Here is a 9,551-nt window from a genome sequence, read left to right on the forward strand (position 1 = left end):
ACGGTTTGGAGGGCCAAGACCATAAACTTAGTGATGCCTCTCTGAATGCATTACTTAGCTGTGAGCATGTGTTACATCTGTGCATGCAGGACTCTAAGTCTGCATTGATACCGGGCCACCATACGTGGGATCTGGCTATCACTTTCGACATTACGATGCCTGGGTGAGCGCTGTGGAGGTCACTGATGAAGGTGTTTCTGCCCTTCTTGGCAACCACTACCTGGTATCCCCACAGAAGGCAGTCTGCCTGTATAGACATTTCATCTTTGCGCCGCTGGAATGGCTTTATCTCTTCCTGCATTTCCACTGGGACACTGGATCTGCTCCCGTGAAGCAAACAGTTTTTGACGAGGGACAGTAAGGGGTCCTGGCTCATCCAGGTTCTAATCTGTCAAACTGTTATTGCTCACTCTCAAATGCTTCCATAACCATGACTAAATCTGCGGGCTGTGCCATTTCCACCCCCATGGTGGGCAATGGCAGCCTACTGAGAGCATCAACGCAGTTTTCTGTGCCTGGCCTGTGTCGGATGGCGTAGTTTTATGCGGACAACCTGAGCGCCCATCTCTGGATGCGGGTCGATGCGTTGGTATTTATTCCCTTACTCTCGGAAAACAGGGATATAAGTGGCTTATGTTTAGTTTCCAATTCAATTTTTAGCCCGAACAGGTATTGATGCATTTTCTTTACCCCATAGACACACGCTAACGCTTCTTTTTCAATCATGCTGTAGGCTCTTTCAGCCTTAGACAGACTCCTCGATGCATATGCAACCGGTTGCAGTTTCCCGAAATCATTAGCTTGTTGCAATACAGACCTGACGCCATATGACGGCACATCACATGCTAGTACCAAACGCATACATGGATCATACAACACAAGCAATTTGTTTGAGCATAATAATTTTCTAGCTTTACAAAGGCATTTTCTTGGCTTTTGCCCCATACCCATTTGTCCCCTTTATGTAGTAAGGCGTGCAATAGTTCTAACAGTGTGCTGAGACAAAGTAAGAAGTTACCAAAGTAGTTCAGGAGTCCTAGAAACGACCATAGCTCCGTCACGTTCTGTGGCCTCTGGTGCGTTCTCGATTGCCTCAGTCTTGAATCGTTGGGCCTGATGCTGTCCGCCACGATCCTCCTCCCCAGGAACTCCACTTCAGGCACCAGGAAAATGCACTTCGAATGTTTTAACCTGAGCCCCATGCGGTTGAGTCGACTAAGAACCTCCTCCAGGTTCTGCAGATGCTCGACTGTGTCCCAACCTGTAACCAAGATGTCGTCCTGGAAGACCACGGTGCGTGGGACCGATTTCAGTAAGCTTTCCATGTTTCTCTGGAATATTGCCACCGCTGATCGAATTCAAAATGGGCATCTGTTATAAATGAACAGACCTTTGCGCGTGTTGATGCAGATGAGGCCCTTCAATGATTCCTCCAGCTCCTGTGCCATGTCGGCTGAAGTCAAATACAGCTTTGTGAACGTCTTTCCTCCCGCCAGCGTTGCAAAGAGGTCGTCAGCCTTTGGTTGTGGATATTAGACCTGCAGGGAGAAACGATTGATAGTTACTTTGTAATCGCCACAGATTCTGACGGTGCCGTGTCTCTTGAGGCCTGGGACAATCGGACTGGCCCACTCATTGAATTCGATCGGTGAAATGATGCCCTCTCTTTGCAGCCAGTCTAGCTCGATCTCTACCCTTTCTCTCATCATGTACGGTATTGCGCCCCCGGTATCAGGTCTGCACTTTTGCTCCTTGGAATTTCCCGATGCCTGGTTCGAACAGCGAAGGATACTTGTTTAAGACCTGGGCACACGAAGTGTCGTCAGTGGGCGATAACACTCGGACATTGTCCCAGTTCCAGCGTATCTTTCCCAGCCAGCTCCTGCGAGCAGCGTGGGACCATTGTCCGGTACCACAAAGATTGGTAGTTTGTGCACCGCACCATCGTAGGAGACCTTTACTGTAGCACTGCCGATTACGGGAATCAATTCCTTTGTGTAAGTTCTTAGTTTCATGCGAATTGGAGTTATGACTGGCCTTGATGCCTTGCTACACCACATTTTTCGAAAGTCTTTTTGCTCATGATAGACTGGCTCGCGTCCGTGTCCAGCTCTATTAACACCGGGAGTCCATTTAGTTCCACATTCAGCATTATTGGCCGACACTTTGTGGTGAATGTGTGCACCCCATGTACCTCTGCCTCCTCGGTCTGAGGCTCTGGTTTGTCGTGATCCTCCGTGGATCTGTCCTCCTCTGCAACATGGTGATTTGCCGGATTAAAAGGATTTGTAGCTCGCGTGCACATACGTTGGAGGTGTACCATTGTTCCACAGCCCTTGCAAACGTACCCTTTGAAGTGGCATGAATGGAAACGATGATCACCCCCGCAGCGCCAACAAGGTGTTAATTGCCTTGCATTCATCACCCTTGATGGTAGACTCTGAGACATCTGTGGACGTGCAGCTGCAGGCATGTGCGACCTGCCCTGTACATTGCGATTTGAAAACATCACTTTGTTCACAGTACTTGTAACAGCACTTGTGTGCTGAGAGATTTGATTCGTATTGTCTTTGGTGGCAATGAACGTTTGCGCTAGCACTATGGCCTTACTCAAGGTTGGGGTCTCTACAGTCAAAAATTTGCGAAGTATGGTTTCGCAGCCAATGCCAAGTATGATAAAGTCTCTGAGCACGTGCTCCAAACATCCTTCAAATTCACAAGGCATCTTAGCTCGGCGACATAACTCGCCACTTCCTGACCTTTTGTTGGTGTAGAACCGGCACCTCACTATCAGAATGCTTTCCTTCAGGTTCACAAGTCCCGGACCAGTGCACAAATCATCGTGGATTTCGCTGGAGTAAGTAGATTTTTCATGAGCCCGTACTTTGGTGCCCCGCAGACGATGAGGAGAATCGCCCTTCGTTTGGCAGCATTCTCTTCTCCATCCAGCTTGTTGGCTATGAAGTACTGGTTGAGTCGCTTCACACAAGTTTCCCAATCATCTCCCTCCAAAAATTTCTCCAGGATGCCCGCTGTTCGCTGCATTTTTGTGTTCGCTATCTGTATCTCATCGCCAGTTGTTATGTATGAAGAAAGAGTCAGACTGAATACTGTGAGCTCAAAGTAAAGTGTGACCTTAGTCTTTATTTGCAGGCCTCCAACGTGCCTCTCCAACCTGTGAGGCCTCCTTAAATACCTGTGCTCCCAAGGGATTATGGGATCCCTTGGGACTCCAGTTTATGAGCCCTCTGGTGGCTGTACAGAGTATATTTAAGTTTACATATATAACAGGAAGCATGTCATCCTTGTTTCGAGGGACTGCCTATGATGATGATGAGTTAAGCCTGTCGAATAAACAAAACTGAAATGTCTTTCCACCGTTGATTTTTCTATCTTTGATTATATTGTACTTCATCAATAAACTTCTTGACAATTTTTTAAGAAACCCCCATTTCATACTTGAGAATGAGACTGATCATCAATCTACTATTGTGTACAAGTGGTAACATTCTGCCTCTGAGTCAGAAGGTTGTGGGTTCAGGTCCCACGCCAGACACTTGAGCATGTAATCTAGGTTGGCAGTACAATCCAGTACTGAGGGAGTACTGCACTGCCAGAGGAGCTATCTTTCAAATGAGATGTTCCATCAAGATTCCATCTGCCCGCTCAGGTGGACGTAAAAGATCCCATGACACTATTTCGAAGAAGAGCATGGGAGTTCTCCCCGGTGTCCTGGCCAATATTTATTCCTCAACCAGCATCACCAGATAATTTATTTTTTAGTCATTATCATCTTGTTGTTTGTGGGAGCTTGGTGTGTACAAATTGGGTGCTGCATTTTTTACATTACAACAGTGACTAAACTTCCAAAATTCAAAAGTACTTCATTGGCTGTAAAATGCTTTGGGACATCCTGAGATGAAAGGGGGTATATAAATGTAAATTTTTACTTTTATTTACTGGCCTAACAGTGTATTGAACTGGGACCTAATCTGTTTTGTTTGATATTTGTTGGCTGGACTATTTTGTTAACAGCACATGTATTTGTCCCTTTAGAAATTATGGAAAACCAATGACTCATTGTGCATCTTTTGGATGTTCTGTATAAATTAACCATAATTTGGGTTGCATGCTTTCACAGATACAATTTTCTGTAGAGTTCTTGAAGTCAAAAGATTTAATTTTTAGACAGATTTATGTAAATCAATCAAATAGCTTGCCTTCCCCAAACTTTTGTAAAGTTTCAAGGACATTGCAAGAATTTACTCGGTGTAAAACAGGCAACATTTATTTTTTACATTTGTTCATGGAATGTGGGCATCGCTGACAAGGCCAGCATTTATTTCCCATGCCTAAACACCTGGAATACTGTGTACAGTTTTGGTTTCCATATTTAGGAAAGGATATACTTGCTTTGGAGACAGTTCAGAGAAGGTTCACTAGGTTGATTCTGGAGATGAGGGGGTTGACTTATGAGGAAAGGTTGAGTAGGTTGGGCCTCTACTCCTTGGAATTCAGAAGAATGAGAGGTGATCTTATCGAAACATATAATATTATGAGGGGGCTTGATGGGGTGGATGCGGAGAATTTGTTTCCACTGATAGGGGAGCCTAGAATTAAGGGGCATAATCTTAGAATAAGGGGCCGCCCATTTCAAACGGAGATGAGGAAGAATTTTTTCTCTCAGAGGGTTGTAAATCTTTGGAATTCGCTGCCTCAGAGAGCTGTGGAAGCTGGGACATTGAATAAATTTAAGACAGAGATAGACACTTTCTTAATCGATAAGAGAATAAGGGGTTATGGGGAGCGGGCAGGGAAGTGGAGCTGAGTCCATGATCAGATCAGCCATGATATTATTGAATGGCGGAGCAGGCTCGAGGGGCCATATGGCCTACTCCTGATCCTATTTCTTATGTTCTTATGTTCTTTATCCCTAATATCCCTTGAGAAGATGGTGGTGAGCTACCTTCTTGAACCTCTACAGTCTGTGATGTGAAAGTACTCCCACAGTGCTGTTAGGGAAGGAGATCCAAGATTTTGATCCAATGACGATGAAGGAATGGCAATATACTTCGAAGTCAATATGGTGAGTGACTTGGAGGGGAACGTGGAGGTGGTGGTGTTCCCATGTGCCTGCTGCCCTTGTCATTTTAGGTGGTAGAGGTCGCAGGTTTGGGAGGTGCTGCCGAAGAAGCCTTGGTGAATTGCTACTGTGTATCCTGTAGATAGTAGTGAGTTGCTTCAGTGCATCTTGTGGATGGTACACACTACAGCTACAGTACGCGGTGATGGAGGGAGTGAATGTTTAAGTGGTGGATGGGGTGCCAATCAAGCAGGTTGCTTTGTCCTGGATGGCGTCGAGCTTCTCAAGTGTTTCTGGAGCTGCACTCATCCAGGCACATGGAGAGTATTCCATCACACTCCTGATTTGTGCCTTGTAGATGGTAGAAAGGCTTTGGGGTGTTAGGAGGTGAGACACTTGCTGCAGAATACCCAGCCTCTGACCTGCTCTTGTTGCCACAGTATTTATGTGGCTGGTCCAGTTACGTTTCTGGTCAATAGTGAAGCCCAGGATGTTGATGGTGGGAGATTCTGCAATGGTAATACCGTTGAATATCAAGGGGCGGTGGTTAGACTCTTGCTTGTTGGAGATAGTCATTCCCTGGCACTTGTGAGGTGGGAAAGTAACTTGCTACTTATCAGCCCAAGTCTGAATGTCGTCCAGGTCGTGCTGCATGCAGACATGGACTGCTCCATTATCTGAGGAGTTGCAAGTGGAACTGAACACCGTCCAATTATCAGCGAACATCCCCACTTCTGATCTTATGATAGAGGGAAGGTCATTGATGAACCAGCTGAAGATAGTTGGGCGTAGGACACTGCCCTGAGGAACTCCTGCAGCGATGTTCCTGGGGCTTTGATGATTGATCTCCAATCACCACAACCATCTTCCTTTGTTTTACATATGACTCCAGCCAGTGGAAAGCTTTGCCCCTGATTCCCTTGACTTCAGTTTTACTCGGGCTCCTTGATACTACACTTGGTTAAATGTTGCCTTGATGTCAAGGGCAGTCACCTCTGGAATTCAGCTTGTTTGTCCATGTTTGGACCAAGGCTGTAATGAGGTCTGGAGCCGAGTGGTCCTGGCTGAACCCAAACTGGACATTGGTGAGCAGGTTATTGGTGTGTAAGTGCTGTTTGATAGCACTGTTGATGACACCTTCCATCACTTTGCTGATGATTGAGAGAAGACTGATGGGGCAGTAATTGGCCAGATTGGATTTGTCCTGCTTTTTGTGGACAGGTCATACCTGGGCAGTTTTCCACATTGTTGGATAGATGCCAATGTTGTAGCTGTACTGGAACAGCTTGACTAGAGGTGCGGTTAGTTCTGGAACACATATCTTCAGCACAACAGCCGGGATGTTGTCGGGCCCCATAGTCTTTGCTGTATCCAGTGTGCTCAGCCATTTCTTGATATCACATGGAGTGAATCGAATTGGCTGAAGAGTGGCTTCTGTGATGTTGGGTACCTCAGGAGGAGGTCGATAAGAATCATCCACTCGGCACTTCTGGCTGAAGATGGTTGTAAATGCTTCAGCCTTGACTTTTGCACTCGCCTACTGGGCTCCGCCATTATTGAGGATGGGGATATTCCTGGAGCCTCCTCCTCCCATTAATTGTTTAATGGTCCACTACCATTCATGACTGGATGTGGCAGGATTTCAGAGTTTTAATCGAATCCATTGGTTGTGGGATCACTGAACCTTGTCTATAGCATGCTGCTTCTGCTTTTTAACATGCATGTAGTCCTGTGTTGCAGCTTCCCCAGGTTGGCACCTCATTTTTAGGTACGCCGGGTGCTACTCCTGGCATGCTCTTCTACACTCTTCATCGAACCAGAGTTGGTCCCCTGACTTGATGGTAATAGTAGAGTGCGTGTTATGCGGGCCATGAGGTTACAGATTGTGGTGGAATAAAATTCTGCTGCAGTTGATGGCCAACAGTGCCTCATGGAGGCCCAGTTTTGAGCTGCTCTGAATCTCCCATTTAGCACGGTGGTAATGCTACACAACACGATGGATGGTGTCCTCAGTGTGAAAACTTTGTCTCCACAATGACTGTGTGGTGGTCACTTCTACCAATGCTGTCATGGACAGGTGCATCTGCATCAGGTAGATTGGTGAGGACGATGTCAAGTAGGTTTTTCCTTCATGTTGGTTCTCTCTCCACCTGCAGGCCCAGTCTGGCTGGCAGTTGTGTCCATCAGGACTTGGCCAGCTCAGTCAGTTCATACTACCGAGCCACTCTTGATGATGGACATTGAAGTCCCCTACCCAGAGTACATTCTGTGCACTTGCTACTCTGTGTTTCTTCGAAGTGGTGTTCAACATGGAGGAGTGCTGATTCGTCAGCTGAGGGAGGATGGTAGGTGATAATCAGCAGAAGGTTTCCTTGCCCATGCTTGACCTGAAACCCTGAGATTTCATGGTGATGAGAATCAATGTTGAGGACTCCCACGGCCACTCCCTCATGATTGTATACCACAGTGCCGCCACTGTCCCCATGGAGGAGTCTGAATCATTGGCTGAAAGGTATGATTCTGTGAGTATGAATATGTCAGATTGTTGCTTGACTAGGTCTGGGGGACAGCTCTCCCAATTTTGGCACAAGTCCCTCGATGTTGGTGGGAAAGACTTTGCAGGGTCGACTGGGCTGGGTGTGCATTTGTTGTGTCCATAGTCAGTGCCAAGGTCAATGTCGGATGATCCGTCCAGTTTTATTATTATTATTGTCTTTCATAGCGATTATGTACAACTGAGTGACTTGCTAGACCATTTCAGAGGGCAATTAAGAGTAAACCACATTACTGTAGCTCTGGAGTTACATATAGGCCACCAGACCAGGTAAGGGTGGCAGATTTCCTGCTCCAAAGAACATTAGTGAACAAGATGGGTTTTCTGACAGTCTGATAGTTTCATGATCCAGATTTATTTAATTAACTGAATTTATATTCCCCAGCTGCTGTGGTGGAGATTTGAACTCATGTCTTTGAATCATTAGTCCAGGCCTCTGGATTACTAGTCCAGTGATGTTACCACTATGCCATTGTTCCTGGTGAAAGGTGAAAGCTGCAGAAGTGATATAAAAGCTACTATTTCACAGCTGTTCACGTTCCAATGTTAGAAGCTGGAGATTTCAGGATTTGGAATACACTTTTCAGCTTTAGGAAGGTTGCAAGTGTTTGGAGTAACTCTCTATCCAGTGTCACCTCCTTGGAGCAACCCCTCTCACTATTGACAGGTTGCTTCTGTCACCTTAACTCAGCTTCCATCTATTTCAGCAGCATCAGTGCCCTTGAATAAATCTCACCTTGGTCCTCAGAAACCCTCCACGATTTGCCCCAGCACCAACATCACGAATAACAACACCAACCTGCTCCGCAACCACCTGATGCTGCACAGGACACAAGGCATCAGCACATGACCACATTGCTGCCCGGGAGGCCAAGAATGACCTCACCATGGCCAGATTTATTTCACTTGGTGCTGTACATCCTGGCTGCCACTTGATGCACCAGGTTTGCACCACCCCACACCAGCACCATAAAGCATCCCTGCAATTCCCAAGCAATTTCTTTCACACTCATCACCATTGCAGGGGTTACAATTGTGTCTCACTATTCACTACAACCCACAAAGCAACTTCCAAAGCTGCACACAAATCTGTCCAAGAAGGCAGAGTGTTGAAAATAAAGATTTAAATGTTTGGCAATTCATTAACAGAAACTTTGCATGAACATTGGTTAAAAGACCCAAGTGCCTACCCTTATGTGTTATTAGTTGGTATGATTGGGCAAGGATGATGGTGAGTGTGAGGGGTAGCTAGTGAGATGGGGAAGTGATAATGTAGATAGAGGGAGAAGGATGGGTGGAGGTGCAAGGTAAGTTGGTGTGTGTAAAGATGTGCAGGGGTAGAGTAGGGAAGGCAGAGTGGTGGGGATGTGATGAGTAGCACAGCAGGATGAGGTTGAGTGTGGTTTTGCAGTAACATTTTATGATCCACTGAGATCATTGAGAGGTTTTCACCACAGCAGCCTGATCCTCCTGACAACATCCTGCTTGTGCCCTCCTCTGCAATGTGCAACCAGGCTGTGTTAATTTCCTGGGGAGGTCTCTTCCACCCATTGGAGGTGAAAAGGACCTCCCTGCGTTCTGTGATTCCCTCCATAATGGAGGGAGTCATGGGAGAGACTGGGTGCAGCTGTGCAACTTTGTGCAGTGCTTGTCAGTGTTTGCAGCACCTCAATGCTGCAGAACATTGACAGCACAACTGTCAAAATCAATGTGGACATGGTCCCTTTAAGGAAACCGGCTGATGACACATCACCAACTGACCTCATCAGACCTGCTTCCTTTTAATTGTCCGGGAACCTCGAAGGGCGGACTTAACAAGCCTTATCAGTGGAAAGTTGTGAGGGAAGCCGAAATGGAGACAGCAGCAGGGTTGGAAACTGCCCTCGACGTCACCTGCCTCACTCCCGACCTGAT

This window comes from Pristiophorus japonicus, chromosome 1 (assembly GCF_044704955.1).
Source record: "Pristiophorus japonicus isolate sPriJap1 chromosome 1, sPriJap1.hap1, whole genome shotgun sequence".
Classification (NCBI taxonomy): Eukaryota; Metazoa; Chordata; class Chondrichthyes; family Pristiophoridae; genus Pristiophorus; species Pristiophorus japonicus.